Below are 17415 nucleotides of genomic sequence, written 5' to 3' on the forward strand. Positions count from 1 at the left end.
ACAACCGTCATCCCAGCTGGGGATCCAGCCCAGAATAGCTTTGACCTTGGTCTGTTGAGTCATCTTCTACAGCCTCTAGGGGAGGAAGAGGCTAGCCACAATTTTTCCCCAGCAGCACCTGCTCCTAACCAACCCCCCCACCACACACAGAGAGAAGAGGATTTTTTCTGAAGACTCCCCCAGCCAGCAGTGGCACCTTAGACTATCTGTGGAATAGAAAGAAGGGGAACTCCTCCCTCCCATCTTTCCAAGGCTGAGACCCCTTCCGAGAGGAAGCATTGCCCCCTCACAATATCCTGTCAATCAGGAGAACATAGATCTGCCTCTCTCTGATCTATAGGGGGTGCTGTACCTGCCACTAGCAGAGAAAGGCAAAGAAGGCTGGTCACGGCCATCCTGGGCCTGAGCCCTGCCATCCTGTCCAGCCCAACCTTAGGGGCCAGAGCCTGTCCCATGGGTGCAGAGCTTCCAGCTAGAGGGCTCCCTGCCCCACTCCGGGCAGTCCTCCTTGGACAGGCTGAACCAGATTGGCCTCCCTAGCAGGAACACGTGTTGTGTGGCCTGTAGAACCTGCTCCTGGCTGGCTGCTCTCTCCCTTAACTTCCTGGAGGGTGACATTCTTGCTAGGGCTGCTGGCCTTAGCATTTAGGCTGCCCAGAACGTGCAGACTGTTCTCTGATGCCCAGTATTCAGTCTGCTCAGAGATCATGGGTGCTGCCTGTAGGTGGGGCAGGCTCGGTTCCCTGTCCAGAGGACAGCTCCTTCATGCCCAGAACAGCCCTTCTCCCCAGGCTGGAGGAGGGGACATCAGACAAAGACAAGGAACATTCACACGGGTCACCTGACACACGTCTGCTTGGGGCTCCCCAGGCTCCAGGCGTCGGACTCCATCTAGAGGTAGCTGTGGGCCAACCTCTCATCGTGAGGGCCATCGAACCCATGCTGGGGGCCTGGGAGGAATGCCCTCACCTGCGGCTATGACCAGGAACAGGCCATGAAGTCCTAGCCTTGCTTGGCCTCCCACTTAATGACTTTTGAACTTGACAGTTCAAAGAATGAAAAGAAAGGAAAAGGAGAGTTGTATTTCCCCACATTCTTTGGAAGCACTGCCATCTAGTTTATACTGGGTCGTTCAGAGCTTGTAATTCAGTAGTTATTCCTACTTCGTAGCCATTGTCCTTAATTTGTGTGATACCTTTAAATTATGCCTTCCCTGGGCACCTGACTGGCTCATTTGGTATAGCATGCGACTCTTCATCTCGGGATCATGAGTTCAAGCCCCACACTGGGTGTGGAGACTACTTAAAATAAAATTAATATTAAAAATAAATTAATTGTGCCTTCCCAATAAGATTAAGACTATGTTCCTTTGCATTCACCACTCTCTCCTCCCCTGTGCCTGGAGCTGAAAATGCAGCAAACCCCACCCCTGGTTCCCTGCAGAGGAAAACAGCTCAGGCCCTAGCTCTGGCCTTGCCTGATAGTCTTCCCTGGCCCCAAGCCAGTCCTATCAGTTATTTGCACATGGATGCTACTGGGGGGCAAGAGGGAGGCTGGAAGAGGGAGGAAGGGCTGTCTGTGGGGCCCCTGTCCCTTTGGAGAATCAAGTACTCAGCCCAGGAGGAAGACTCAGGCTTTCAGACTTTTGATAGGGAGGGAAGCAATTTTAAAAAGGTTAACCATGGGGGCGTCTGCATGGCTTAGCTGGTTAAGCATCTGACCTTTGATCTCAGCTCAGATCTTGATATCAGGGTCTGAGTTCAAGACCCCATTGGGCTCTGTGCTGGGTGTGGAACCTACTTAGGATAAAAGGTTAACCATACAGGTCTGTGACAGTCCATAAAGAAAACAGGGGAGGACTACCAGAAATTACAGGATGGCTCCACCCTCTTGCTGAAATGGCATATTCTTTTGAATGCTTTGGGTGATTTCACAACATGCAGAGCTCACTAGGAGCAGCTTTCCATCACTGAGGATGGAAATAAGGGGATTAAGGAATATCCTTCCCTTCTACCCTGCCAGCTCAGATCTCCTCCGTGACCAGCCTCTCTCTGCTTTGCTTGTCCAACTTCTCATCCCATCAAAAATCAACTTATTCATGCAAGTGGGACGGTGGTAGGCAAATGGAACAGGAAAGTAATAATAATAAATTCAATTACGCAGCCTTTGAGGCTTGAATTCCAGTAAAACAGAACTTCCCGTCTTCCTCCTCCCCCCCCACACGAAAGCATTTGCGTTGACACAGCGCCATCTTCTGGCACCCAGGACCAGTGCAGCTCATTTCACTCATTCAGAGCCCTGGTGGATGCCCATGAAAGCACGGCCACTCTCCTGCCCAGTGTGGTGGTCAAACTTGGTACAAGTCAGAATCATCTTGGTTTGTTTGTTTATTGTTTCTTTATTTGAGAGAGAGAGAGAGAGAAAACAAGCGGGGGGCTGGGGCGGAGGGAGAGGAAGAGGGACAAACAGACTCCCCACAGAGCCAGGAGCCAGGAGCCCCACTTGGGGCTCAATCCCAGGACCCAGAGAACATGACCCTGAGCCAAAGTCAGACACGTAACCAACTGAGCCACCCAGTCAATCCTTGGGGGATTTTTCAAATGGAGACTCCTAGCCTTTGCCTTGCAACAATTCTGAGTTTGTGGGTCTAAGGTCCCAGGAGCCTAGATTTTAGGCTCCCAGGTGATTCTGAAGGAGGGATTCCATGAATCGTGTTTTGAGAAAAACTGATGATAGAGAAGTGATAGCGCAATCCACTTTTACAATGTAATCTGTAATCTGTAAATGCCACAAAGTATAGACAAAGTCTGCTGGGGACTCAGAGAAGGGACACTAATCAGACTAGGGCAGAGACTGGGAAAAGCTTCCCAGAAGGTAAGACTCTAGACAAACAGAATTTGACAAGGTGAAGAGGGGAGCAGAGGATCTAGACGGAGGGTGTGGCATCCACAGAGGCAAGAGGGCATGAGATCACACGCAGGTTGTTTGGGAAGCTGGAGCCAAATGTGGTTAAGAGAAAGGAAAGACCTGCAGTACTGAAATCTAACTTTATCCTGAAAGCTCTGGGGAATGCGGAAACTGTATAAGCAGGAGAAGGACGAGGCCAGAAGTGCATTATAGGAAAAGCCCTCTGGCAGCAATGCCAATGGGTGCAGGACGAAAGGAGGGGACACACTGGGAAAGAAGTGGTGGGTCTCTGTGTGGAGGGACTAGCACAGGGCGAAGAGAAGGGGGCAGACACAGGAAGAGGTAAGGGTGTCCAAACAGTAGAACCTAAGGACCCATACCCTGGGCGGGGTTGGGAGGGCAAGTGAGAGGACCTAAAGATGATGCTAAGGGTTTGGACTGGAAGACCAGATGGCATCATTTCCAAATACAAAGCACACAGAGCGAGGGGCAGTGTTGGGGAGGGTCGGGGAAGAATAGGAGAGACAAAAAAGGGAGAGAGCACACGAACAGTGTTCCTTACTCGTGCAATTATCCTTGCCCTCCCCTGCCACTTACTGTGATCTTCATTCTTCCCTAATCCCACTGTGCCTTGGCTGTGTTTCATCTGTAAGATAAGGACCATAATAGTATCTACCTCATAGAGTTGTTGTCATGTGCCTAGCACATAGTAAGACTCAACTGATGTTATGATCTATTACCAGATTACTGACTGGGGTTCCAGTGCACCCCATTGCTCCCAATGCTGTGCTTTCTGTTTTAGAATTGTACATCCAGGGGCGCCTGAGTGGCTCAGTTGGTTAAACCTCTGACTCTTGATTTTGGCTCAGGTCATGATCTTGGAGTTGTGAGACTGAGTCCCACGTAGGGCTCCTCATTGAGTGTGGAGCCTGGTTAAGATTCTCTGCCTCTTCCTCTGCCCCTCATCCCCAGCACTCCCTCTGTCTGTCTGTCTCTCTCAAATAATAACAAAAGTTTAGAATTGTACACCCATGTCCTTTGCTAAGCAACTTCTCAGCACCTCCCTCTAGCCCAGAATGCATTCCCCTGTTTGGCATCCACACCTTGCTCTGGTCGATGCAGTATGAGTGAAACTGGGATCCAAGCAGAGACTTTAAATGTGCTCGTGAGATCTGGCTTGCTGTTTTGTGCTTATGCAATTCACCAGGCATGACCTCGTTGGCCACTGGGTCTGGAATGATGAAGACCACAGAGCAGACCTGGGCTAGACCTGCGGCCTCAGTTGGGGTGGGAGGAGCGGTCAACTCAGAGGCTTCTGAGCAAGAAAATAAATGTTTGCTGCGCGTCACTGAGATGCAAATTTATAGAGTGCTGTTGTTATACAGCATTATTGCAACAACTGCAAATACACTGATAGAGGAAACCATTTTCTGGCCAATTTTTTTACATTTATTCAAAGCCTCTGATGTCTCTCCACTAAGCTCCTTGAACTAGGCACCATCAACTGCCCGAGGGCCCTAGATCTCTAACAGTGTACCAGGCCTTCTCGGCCTTTGTTTGTTTTTGTTTTGTTTAAGATTTTATTTATTTATTTGAGAGAGAGTGCATGAGTGGGGGAGAGAGGCAGAGGGAGAAGGACAAGCAGAGTGTGTGCTGAGCAGTGACCCTGACGTGGGACTCGATCCCAGGACCCTGAGATCATGACCTGAGCCGAAGTCAGCTGCTTAACTGACTGAGCCACTCAGGCACTCCTCAGCCTTTGTTAAGAGCAATCATTAGAGGTTTCACAACTTATAGCCGCTGAGGGGTGACTTTGGGTGTCTTCAGTCCATGAGAAGGGAGGTACTGAGCTGGCAAAGTGGCAGGTGCCCAACCCACTTCTGCTTATACCCTTCCTTCCCCTTGGCCAAACTCAACTCATGGCCTGACCACAGAGTGACCCAACAAAGCTAAATTTAATTATATGCTTGAAACACAAGTGGACCCAACTTGACCTCCAAACATCCTAAGAACATTCCATTTGCTATGTGGAAAGGACCCACAGGAATGATCAGGGAGTTCTTGGGTCTTTGTCCATTCCTCAGTTGTACCTAAGCCTGCTTTATTCTAGGCCACAGAGTGGAGAGAGCACTGGGTAAGCAGTCAAAAAAATTGCTGATGTGGAGTAAGTCACTTACACTGGCTGCCTCTCAGTTTTCTTTCTGTAAAACAGGGATGATAAGACTTGTCCCCCAACATTCCCTGGTTGTTGTAAGGATAAAATAGGGAAGCGCTCACAAAACCGTCAAATGAGGGGTGCCTGGCTGGTTCAGGTGGTAGAGTGTGAGACTCTTGGGCTGGCGGTCATGAATTCCAGCCCCATGTTGAGGGCGGAGATTACTTTAAAAATCAAATAAAACAGGGGTGTCTGGGTGGCTCATTCTGTTGAGCATCTGCTTCCAGCTCAGGTCATGATCTCGGGGTCCTGGGATGGAGCCCCAGATTGGGCTCCCCACTCACCGGGGAGTCTGCTTCTCTCTCTCCCTTTGCCCCTCCCCCTGCTCATGCTCACTCGATCTGTCTCAAATAAATTTTAAAAATATTTTAAAAAGTAAAGTAAAATGTACATTAAAAAAATAAATCTGTGAACTGAAATCTAAATGATAAATCCTATCACCTGTAGCTTCCCGGAGAGCTGGGCGGGAGCAGGAAGAATGCAGGAACAGCACCTCCTTCTGGGCGTCTCAGGAACTGCAGCGCACGAGGAGCAGCCTCAGATCCGCCTGGTTTCCTCCTACTTGACGTTCCCTCCATCCGTGGTTGCATGACTTTCCTCCCGGTTCAACTTGGACCGCTCCCTGTCCCTTCGCTCAGTCTGGGCTCGGAACCCGCACAGCCAAAACCCCCACCTGAGCAGCGGTCACTTCTCCTGCTGCAGGGCTCCATTCCGCACGGGGCGCTTTTCCCGAAGGGAACTCGTGAGAGCTGTAGGACACAGGCTGTTTAAGCAGAGTTCATCTTTTTCCGTTTTTCTATTATTTATACAAATATATATATAAATATATATTATTTTTATATATTATATATTATATGTAAATGTACTTATATATTATATATTTATATATTTAACGTATTATATAAAATTAATATATAACATATAAACTACATATATTATATACATATATTTATATATTTATAAATTTATACATGTATTTGCATATATTTACATATATGCATATATATTTACATATATATTATATGTATTATATAATATATAAATGATATAGAATATATAACATATATTACATAAACAATAATAAATATATATAATATAGATCATTTATATATTATATGTTATATATACATATATTTATATTTTTATATATTTAACATATTATATAAAATTAATATATATTATATAATATATAAACTATATTATTATATTTATAATGTTTACATATTTATATATTTATATATTTATTTAGCTAAATTAGTGCTGGCTGAGAAATCAGTATTCCTCGCCTGCCCAGCCACATACTCTGTTGTTCTTCAGACAGTGAATGAATGACAAGCCCAGGGCGAAACTGCAGACTGTGTCTTGGGGTCCTTTCTGTACAGGGTTTTTTTGGGGGCGGGGGGGAAGGATGGTCTGTTTTTGTTTTAAGCACCAAGAGCCTGGGACCAGGTTGTTCTCACCACCCTTCCCATGACACCTGAATCCTCGGGGTGCCCCAAGGCATCACAGTTTTATCTAGAGTAGGACTAATTTGAGTAATTAACTTTCTAAAAAGTTATTTGCTACATGATAGTATCTGAACCTGTTAACATGTTCGTCTTTTCAAGGCAGTCTGTGGACTCTCGAGGCAAAGGTGGGGGGGGGGCGATCAAAAGAAAGAGAATTTGCCCAGGGGTGCCTGGGCGGCTCAGTCCTTGAGCGTCTGCTTTAGTTAGGCTCAGGTCATGATCCCAGGGCCCTGAGATGGAACCCCCACGTTGGGCTCCCCGCTTGGCCAGAAGCCTGCTTCTCCCTCTCCTGCTCCCCCTGCTTGGGTTCCCTCTATCACTGTCTCTTTCTCTGTGTTAAAAATAAATAAATAATCTTAGAAAAAAAAAAAAAAGAAGAAGAGTTGCCCAAAGACATTGTCGGTGGATGTACATTTACAAAACGACGGAGGCGCCCAATGGGGAAGAGCCGCACCCGCCGCTCCGAGACTTGCCATCCATCCCGGTTTACTGCGGAGGCCAGGAAGGTTCCACCAGGTCCGCAGAACTAGGCCTAGGACTCAGCCCTTGATCTTTGCACCTCGTTCTGCGGCAGGGAATTTCCCACGAGGCAGAGGCTGCAAATAGTGACTGAAAAGAGAGGTTGATATTTGAAAGAATTGTTCACAGATTTTAATTTTCCTTTGCTTTATGATTAGATTCCTATTATTTTCTTGCTTTGCTTTGCAGCAATCTTTAAGATCCCCATCTCCCGCCCACTAGAAGGAAGACTCCCTGAGCGGAAGAGCTTTGCTGTGTTTACTGCTATATTCCTAAAACCAGGCCTTGCCTTCCGTAAACACTGATGGAAACAAACAAAAGAATCAATTAATATGAAGAGTAAAAAGGCGATGCTATCAATTATACCTCAATAAATCGGAAAAAAGGCTGAGAAAAATTCCACTGTCATTTTTTTAAGTGATATTATGTTAAATTGGATTTGTTTCATTCTTTTTTTTTTTTTTTTGAAGATTTTATTTATTTGTCAGAGAGGGAGCACAAGCAGAGGGCGTGGCAGAGGGAGAAGCAGGCTCTGCTGAGCAGAGAGCCCAATGCAGGGCTTGATCCCAGGACCCTGAGATCGTGACCTGAGCCGAAGGCAGACACTTCATCAACTGAGCCACCCAGGCACCCCTGGATTTGTTTTATTTTAAATATGAGATGGGGGGGAATAAAAATTATATAGGTTCATTACTTTTTTTTTTTTTCAAATGAAACAGAAAAGTGACAAAAAAAAAAATTAACACATGACACCCATTAGGACAGCACACACACAAAGAAAAGGGACCGAGTGAGGACAGAGTAAGGAAGTGTCCATGTGAGCACCTGGGTGGCTCAGGTCATGATCTTAGGGTCCCTGCCATCCACTAGGCAGGGAGTCCACTTCTCCCTTTCCCTCTGCCCTACCCACCCCCAAGCTCTCTCTCTCTCAAACAAATAAATAAAATCTTAAAAAAAAAAAAAAAAAAAAAAGCCTTCCTCTTTCTGTTTTCGGCCTCCCTCCTGAATGCCATTACATAGCATTTCATTATATGGATGGACCACACCTGAGCTGACCAGTGCGCCCCACTTCAAAGGTTTTTATTTTAGTTTTGGGGAGGGTGTTTTTTAATCAGGAAAGCAACTTTCTCTTCCTTTTCTTCTCTTCTCTTCTCTTCCTTCCTCTTCTTCTTCTTTTAATCTTTTGACCCCTTTCTCTCTTCTCTCTCACTCCCCATCCCTGCCTCAGCCAACCACCACCAGGTTGTGCTGCCACTGTTGTTGTTTGAGATTCCCATAGGAGAGAGATCATCCGGTATTTGGTTTCACTTAGCACAATGCCCTCAAGGTCCATCTGTGCTGCAGCAAATGGCAAGAATTCATTCTTTTTTAGGGCTGAATAACATTCCACTGCATATACCACAATTTCTTTATCCATTCTTCCATCAGGGGATGCTTAGGTTGTTTCCACATTTTGGCTACATAACTAATATTGCAATGACTATGAGGGTGTGGATAACTTTTCAAATAACTGTTTTTGTTTTCTTCTGACAAAAACCCAGATGTAGAGTTGATAGCTCGTATGGCAGTTCTAGTTTCAATATTTTGAGAAACCTCCGTAGTGCATAGGGTTTTTCATAGTGGCTGCAATGACATTCCCACCAATGGGCCACAAGGGTTCTCGCTTCACCTCCTCGCCAATGTTTGTTATTTCTGGTCTTTGGCCATCATCTTATAGCCATCTGACAGGTGTGAGATGATATCTCGTTGTGTTTGGATTTGCATTCCCCCAATGATTAACGCTGCTGGGCCTCTTTTCATGTACTTAACCTGTTGGCCATCTGCAGGTCTTTGGAAGGTGAAATTCCGTTGGATGAATATAGGGCATTTTATTTATTTATTTATTTATTTATTTATTTATTTATTTATTATCCATTCATCTGTTGAAGGAGGTCTGAGCTGTTTCCACCTTCTGGCTATTATGAACAATGTTGCTATAAACACTCATGTACACGTTTTTGTATAGACCTAAGCTTTCTGTTCCCTTGGGTATATACCCAGGAGTGGAATTGGGTTATATGGTAACTCGATGTTTAATTGAGAAATTGCCAGATCACTTTCTGAAATGACTGCACCATTTTATACTTCCACCAGCAGCACATGAGAATTCCGATTTCTCTACATCTTCACCAACACCTGTTGTAATCTAACTTTATTTTTTTTTAAAGATTTTATTTATTTATTTGACAGAGAGAAATCACAAGTAAGCAGAGAGGCAGGCAGAGAGAGAGGAGGAAGCAGGCTCCCTGCTGAGCAGAAAGCCCGATGTGGGGCTCGAACCCAGGACCTGGGATCATGACCTGAGCCGAAGGCAGCGGCTCAACCCACTGAGCCACCCAGGCGCCCCTAATCTAACTTTATTTTAATCTTCGCCTTACTTTTCAATTTTTTCCCCACTTCCTTCACTCACTCCCCTATTTCCTCCCCTCCTTTACATAAATCATCAGAATTTCTAATATTATTGAGAACCTAAAATAGTTCCACCAAGAAGCCCTTTCCCCTGTGTTTTCTTTGATCCTAAACTCCTCTTCCATTAAAATTGCTATTGGTCTCTAAACCCACATTTCTATCATCTTTGAATTTCTAATCCTTATCAGCCAAGGCCCATCCTAAATGTGTTGTACTCCATCAATGTTTCTAAGGATCTTGGGATTTTTTTTTTTTAAAGATTTTATTTATTTATTTGACAGAGAGAAATCACAAGCAGGCAGAGAGGCAGGCAGAGAGAGAGGAGGAAGCAGGCTCCCTGCCGAGCAGAAAGCGCGATGCGGGGCTCGAACCCAGGACCTGGGATCATGACCTGAGCCGAAGGCAGCGGCTTAACCCACTGAGCCACCCAGGCGCCCCGGATCTTGGGATTTGAAAAGAACCTTAACTATCTCCTAACCTAATTCATTTCGTTTAATGAAGGACGAAGGTAGAAAGAAGATTGGGTGGAAAGAAAGTGGGAAATAAGAAAAGGGGGGGGGTGCCTGGGTGGCTCAGTGGGTTAAGCCTCTGCCTTCGGCTCAGGTCATGGTCTCAGGGTCCTGGGATCAAGCCCCCAGGGAGCCTGCTTCCCTTCCTCTCTCTCTGTCTGCCTCTCTGCCTACTTGTGATCTCTGTCAAATAAATAAATAATAAATAATAAATAAATAAATAAAATCTTTAAAAAAAAAAAAGAAAAGAGGAGGGAAGCAGAGGGAGGGGAAGAGAAGGACCACCAAGTACATGCCTGACATTTCACATACAACATCTTGTTTAAATCTCACAATGACCCCATAAGATTGGTGTAATCTTCCCCCCATTTCATAAATGAGGCTACTGAAGTTAAAAGAAGTTAATTATTTTGTTCAAGGTCCCTCAGCTTGTGAGAGTCAAATTTAGCTACCTGCAACTCCAAATCCTGGGACCCAAGAAACTCTTGAATTTCAAGGAGGAGGATTACCCTCAAGGGTGTATGATTACCTTATCCCTTGGTCCTGGGACAGACATGCCCCGGATGGACCACAGTTTTGGAAATGAAGGGGTATTATTAGGAGAATAACCCAGTGTCTCATTTCTGAAAGGAGTCAGTGTATGATGGGAGAAGTTTTATCTCAAAAGACAGGTGATGCCTCAGGCGAGGAGAACACGGGCTAGGAAAGTGGCCAAGGTTTTGGTATTTGTCATCTGGAAGGAATGCCAAAGTTAGATATGTGAGATAGTATGGAAAATTCCGAGAGAAGGGGCACCTGGGTGGCTCAGTGGGTTGGGCCGCTGCCTTCGGCTCAGGTCATGATCTCAGGGTCCTGGGATCGAGTCCCGCGTCGGGCTCTCTGCTCAGCAGGGAGCCTGCTTCCGTCTCTCTCTCTCTCTCTGCCTGCCTCTCTGTCTACTTGTGATCTCTCTCTGTCAAATAAACAAATAAAATCTTTAAAAAAAAAAAAAAATTCCGAGAGAAAACTTCAGAACGTGGGTTACCTCAGTACCGAAGGAGGCTACTCATGTTTCTGCAAGCTATTCAAAGAGCAGTAGCAATTTATAAAAATAGACAGAACAAGGTCATTACACAACCAAGTTCATTTGTTTCATTTTGCCTCTGATTTCTAGGGCTTGCTTCTGAAAACATTTTTTAAAATTATGTCTGGGGGCGCCTGGTGGCTCAGTCGGTTAAGCATCTCTTTGTTTTGGCTCAAGGGGGTGATCTTGGGGTTGTAAGATGGAGCCCTAAGATGGGTAAGATGGGTTGTAAGATGGGTTGCCAGCTCAGCAGAGAGTCTGCTTCTCCATTGATTCCTCCCCCTGCTCGCTCTAGCTCTCTCTGTCTCAAATAAATAAATCTTAAAAAAAATTTGTCTTGTTGCATAATTAACAAAGTCAATCTATAAACCATAATCAGAGAAGTCTGATCTCAAGCACCTGGGTGGCTCAGTCGGTGAAGCCTCTGCCGTCCATCAGGTCTTGATCCCAGAGTCCCGGGATGGAGGCCCGCATCGGGCTCCACACTCGGCTGGGAGTCTGCTTCTCCTGCTACCCCTCCCCCACTCAAGTTCTCTCTTTCTCACAGATAAATAAAATCTTTAAAAAAAAGAGAGAGAGAGAGAAAGAGAAAAAGAGAAGTCTTATCTCTTTCTTTGTCTCTCTGCCCCATTCCCTCCTCCCCCTAGAGGTAATGGGTTTTTTGTTTTGTTTTGTTTTGTTTTAAGCAGTCTCCACGCTGGGCATGGACTTGAACTCACAACCCTGAAATCAGGACCTGAGCTGACAGATGGTGATCTGAGGGTCATGGGTGGGAGAGCCTCGAGTGGGGCTCTGCGCTCAGGGCAGAGCTGGCTTGAGATTCTCTCTGCCCCTCTGGCATGTGCATGCTCTCTCTCTCTCTCTCTCTCTAAAATAATAAATAAATCTTTTTAGAAAGAAAGAAATGAAGGAAGGAAGAAAGAAAGAGAAAAAAGACCTATACTGACATCAAGACCTGAAGTGAGATCAAGAGTCAGATGTTTAACCAAGTGAGCCACCCAGGAACCCCTGGGTTCTTGTTTTTGTTTTTTTAACTTATTTGTCAGAGAGAGAGAGAGAGAGAGCAAGAGTGAGCACAAGCAGGGGGAGTGGCAGGCAGAGGGAAAAGCAGGCTTAGAAGCTGAGCAAGGAGCCCAATGCAGGATTTGAACCCAGGACCCTGGGATCATGACCTGAACTGAAGGCAGATGCTTAAATGACTGAGCCACCCAGTCATCCCTTCATTTGTCCTTTTAACTTTGTTTTTGTCCTTTTATTTCCTTTTTAAAAAAGTAATCTCAATGACCAAGGTGGAACTTGAACTCATGACCCTGAGACCAAGAGTCACATTCTGTACTGACTGAGCCAGCCAGGAACCTCTTATTCATCTCTTCTTCCCCCTCTAGTTAAAAAAACAAACAAACAAACAAACAAACAAACAAACAAAACTCTTTAGTATTACCACCTTCCTTTTTTTCACTGGAGATCGTGTCTCAGTATTTAGAGATATTTCTTTTTGTATTTCCACCAGCAAAAAATAAAAGTGCTCGTTTCCTGACTACTTTGTCAACACATTTTGTTGCCAAAGTTGTTGAAAAGTAGTATCTCACTGTAGTTTTAATTTGCATTTCTTTTGTTACAAGTATGATTACACTTCTTTTCATGTATTTAAAGGTCCTATATTTTCTTTTCTTTTCTTTCTTTTTTTTGGTAAATGTGTGTTTGTATATTTTGCTTATTTCCCACAAGGGGATGGTTTTCCTTTCCCTCTCCATCTTTTTAAGCCCTTTATATATTAGGGATATTTACAGTGAGAGGCTAGAGGTGGCTAGTAGCTGATTGTTAAATCATCAGGAATTCTGTGACCCAGCTGATGCCACATTGGTACAGCTGAGTGCATCTCGCGAATTTAAAATCTGTTATGGTGGGAATATTTACTCCCTGGTGATTGGCAAATCCCATGAAACAGGAAGTCCTCCTTGCCCTGCAGGACACAACCAGAGGACAGGAATCTTCTGAAAGTTGGAAATTTGTTTTCCCAGTTTTTAACTTGTCTTTTTGTTTGGCTGATTGATGTGTTTTGCTGTGCAAAAAAATTTTATTGTTGCTGTTGTTTGGATAATGCAAATTTCAGCCTTTTCCTTAATTGCCTTTTGAGTTTTGAGTTCAGAACTTTGAGTTCAGAACTCTGAACTTTTGAGTTCAGAAAGTTTCTCCAATTCCTCCATTACAGAGGAATCCACCCTTATTTCCTTCTAGTACTTATATAGCTTTATTTAATAAAAAAAAAATTTTAAAAATCTTTGACCCATCTGGAATTTATCTTGTGTAAGAAAAAGATATGAGGGGTGCCTGGGTGGCTCAGTGAGTTAAAGCCTCTGCCTTTGGTTCAGGTCATGATCTCGGGGTCCTGGGATCTAGCCCCACATCCGGCTCTCTGCTCAGTGGGGAGCCTGCTTCCCCCCTCCCCCCTGCCTGCCTCTCTGCCTATTTGTGATCTCTCTGTCTTAAATAAATAAAATCTTAAAAAAAAAAAAAAGGAAACAGATATGATTGTCTGGATATCCACTTACCCCCATATACCTTTTTCCTCCATTGATTTGAGATGCCACCTTTATCACATATTAAATTACCTGATGCAATTATTTTTGGATTTTTCCACTTTGTTTTATTGATCTACGTATTCACGTGCCAACACCTTAATTTTACTATCCAAGCCTTATGATGTTTTAATAACTAGTAAAGCTAGGCTTTCTTCATTTTCTTCTTTCTCAGGGCTTTCACAAATAGTCTTGTTTATTTAATCTTCCAAGTGTTTATTTAATCTTCCAAAATAAAATTGTCTTAACTCCAAGGTTCCTTCTTCTGCTGCTTTACCAAGTGTTAAAAAAATACAGCCTTGGGTGCCTGGGTGGCTCAGTGGGCTAAGCCTCTGCCTTCGGCTCAGGTCATGATCTCAGGGTCCTGGGATCAGAGTCCCGCATCTGGCTCTCTGCTGGGCAGGGAGCCTGTCTGCCTGCCTCTCTGCCTACTCTGCCTACTTGTGATCTCTGTCAAATAAATAGATAAAATCTTAAAAAAAAATACAGCCTTCTGACTTGTGTTCCTCTGGTCTGTACTCCCACTTTGGTAGACACCTTCTCTTTCTTTTCCCCCTGATATCCTTACTCTGAATAATTTGAATTCTACACCCAGACGTTTCCTCGCAGAGAAAGCATTCTGTAAACTTCATCTACCACTTTTGGAAATTACAAAAATTGATGCTGAATAGCTATGGGATTTGGAACAAAACCATTTTCAGATTTTTTTCAGCTATACACTGTAAGTGAAAAAAAAAATGTTCCATTTCATTGGGGTTTTGTTTTGCACAATTAGAAATCATTTTCAGCCTGTTCCCAGCTGTACGTATCCAGAGAGCTGGACTCTTGCAAGCACTCCGTCCACGACACACGTTCGGCGGATGCCTCCCCTCCTCACACTCCTTCAGTATTTCCTCCTTAGCCTCCAAATGGTGGAGCGCCCCGGAACTCAGATTTCAGACCTCGTCTCCTCTCATCTAAACTCCCTCCCTGAGCGAGTTTATGCTCTTGAGAATTTATTTTTTTAATACATTTTTTTTTATTTTTAAAGATTTTTATTTATTTATTTGACAGAGAGAGATCGCAAGTAGACAGAGAGGCAGGCAGAGAGAGGGAGGGAAGCAGGCTCCCTGCTGAGCAGAGAGCCCGATGTGGGACTCGATCCCAGGACCCTGAGATCATGACCTGAGCCGAAGGCAGCGGCTTAACCCACTGAGCCACCCAGGCACCCGCTCTTGAGAATTTAAATGAGGACTCCCAAATTCTACATCTCCAGCCTGCACCTGCACCACGTACTCATGATTCGCCCCTCTAACCGCTTCCTTATCAACTCCCACTGGATGTCTCAAATGTGTCTTCAATTTAACTTTTCCCAAAACAACTCTGATATTCTCCCCCTAGACCTGTTTCCCTTATAGTCTTCCCAAGTTAGTGACAATTCTGTTCTCGTAGCTGAGGGAAAACCTTTTGGCCCACTCTTTTGAAGCCACCTACTCCTGGGTTCACTCATGTGACCACAGCTCAGCTGGACTGCTGGAATGACTGGGACAGCAGGTCTCTCTCCACGCAGGGCTACCTCGGACTTCTGCAGACCCTGGCTTCGACAGGACTCCTAGCGGGCAAGCCCCGGCATACAAGCCCGTCTTAAATCTCTTCTCGACTTACAGCTTCTGATGTGCCAATATGAGCTCAGTGTCTTTATCGCTGGAGCAAGGGAACCAGCCCCAGGAATGCCTATGTATGGCGAAATGACTCCCGCTGCCAGGAGACTGCCCACACTGTGGCACTTACTTACTCATTCGTAATCGGCAAACTTTAGCAAAGCTGCAGTTAGCTGACAGCTTTGCAGGGCCTGCTGAGTGACCACAACACTCAGCTTTTCCTCCCCAGATAAGATGATTCTTCAGCTCTTTTGTCTACTTTTTTTTCTAAGGCAAATTCTCCCAGGATTTTCATTCAGGGCTCTTTTGCAGTTAAACAGTCACAGGTCCCCAGGTTTGGGGATTAGTCGCCCTTTCTCTACCCTTTCAGGTTTCCTAGTGTTTCACAATTTGTACCTGCCCAGACTTCTCCTGTCTTTTGTTTAGTCCTGTTTCGTCAATTTTCCAATCCTTTCATGTACGTTCTTTCTCTTTACATAATCCCTTCCTCTGATTTCCTTGGTTTATTTTTCATGTCCTTTTTCTAACTACATGAATTGAATGTTTATTTCATTTGTTTGCATTCTCTCTTAATCATGAATGTTACAAGCTATACATTTCTTTTTTATGTAGATATTTATTTATTTGAGAGAGAGCAAGAGAGAGCACACCAGTGAGCATGAGGGGGCAGAGAGCAGACTCCCTGTTGATCTCAACTCTGGACTTGATCCCAGGACCCTGAGATCATGACCTGAGCCCAAGGTAGACGCTCAACTGACTGAGCCACCCAGGTGCCCCCAAGCCATTACATTTCTATGTAAGGCACCTTCTACCCATTAAATCCCCCCATCTGGTCACTGAGTTCAGATGCACTTACCCTGTAGCTGGCACTGTACTCTACACACATTGTTTTTACATCCCAGATTAATCTTCCATGCCCATTTTACAGATGAAATATGCACTCAGATGTCTGTCTTGTTGTGCCTGGCTGGCTCAGTCAAAAGAGCACGTGATTCTTGATCTCAGGGTTGTGAGTTCAAGCCCCATGCTGTGTGTAGAGATTACTAAAAAATAATAATAATAATTATTATTAATTAATTAATTTTTAAATTGTCTGTGTTGTGTTACTACTATTCCGGGGACATTTGAACATTCCGTTTTAAGGGATCCCCCAGCCTGTGCCCCTCTCCTCTATCTCCTATTTCAATACTCATAGCAAATGCCATTTCTTCCAAGGAGAGTTTAGTAAAACACTGACCGCCTGATCTAAAAGTGCCTCCCTCCACACTTGCACACACTGTTTTCATAGCACTACCTCAAACTATCATATTCATCTATTTTGTTTCCTTGCAATGATCTGCCTCCACGTCTGAACCTCAGACTTCAAGGAACAGACATCTGTGTCTTGTTCAACACTGCGTTCCTGAGGCTCCTCCGAGTCTGCGGCGCGCGTCGGCAGGAGTCGACTCGTGGAATCCGTGCATTTGCCGGATGCAAACAACGCCGCTGGCGGAGGAGCCAGCCCCTGTAGACTCCGCCGAGAGAGAAAGCAACAGCCCCTTTGGAATCTGGCAGCGGGACCCGGGGAGGAAGAGGCACCCTCCGGAGACGGGACTCCGCGCAGCTCGCTGTGCCCTCCTGTGACAGGAGGGGGAAACGACCACGGCCACTCACGGCGATTCTACACAGATTCAAACGTACCTCACAAGCCCGCGAGCGAGCGAGAGAGGAGGAGAGGTCGCCCAGCAGCACGGGGGCAGGAGGGGACGGCCTGGGGACCCGGGACTGGCGGCGAGGGGGACGCAGGGCTTGCGAGCGGCACTCGGAAGCGCCTGGGCAGGACGGACCCGAGGGAGGCTCGGGGGAAGGGAATGAAGGGGGCGCCGAGGAGGCCTCCGGGGCCCGCGGCGAAGACCCGCGAGCGGACGCGGAGGGGCGCCGGCCCGCGGTAGGAGGCGCGGAGAGGCGCAGGCGCGGCGGGCGCCGGCGCGGGCGGGGCGCGGGCAGGGGGCGCGGGAGCCGGCTGGGGACGGGCGGGGCGGCCGCGG

At 45.7% G+C, this 17415-nt stretch overlaps 1 long non-coding RNA gene across 1 annotated transcript; it reads right to left on the bottom strand.

The window, feature by feature from the left end:
* Nucleotides 1-149: 149 nt before the first annotated feature.
* On the bottom strand, nt 150-17279 carry LOC125083912 (uncharacterized). Its single transcript, XR_007122405.1, has 6 exons — nt 16743-17279; nt 16245-16431; nt 12958-13231; nt 7085-7239; nt 5564-5871; nt 150-4222 (listed from the first exon to the last, which is right to left on the bottom strand). It is a non-coding gene; the product is annotated as an uncharacterized LOC125083912 (long non-coding RNA).
* Nucleotides 17280-17415: the final 136 nt, after the last annotated feature.

Source organism: Lutra lutra, chromosome 13 (assembly GCF_902655055.1).
Source record: "Lutra lutra chromosome 13, mLutLut1.2, whole genome shotgun sequence".
Taxonomy (NCBI): Eukaryota; Metazoa; Chordata; class Mammalia; order Carnivora; family Mustelidae; genus Lutra; species Lutra lutra.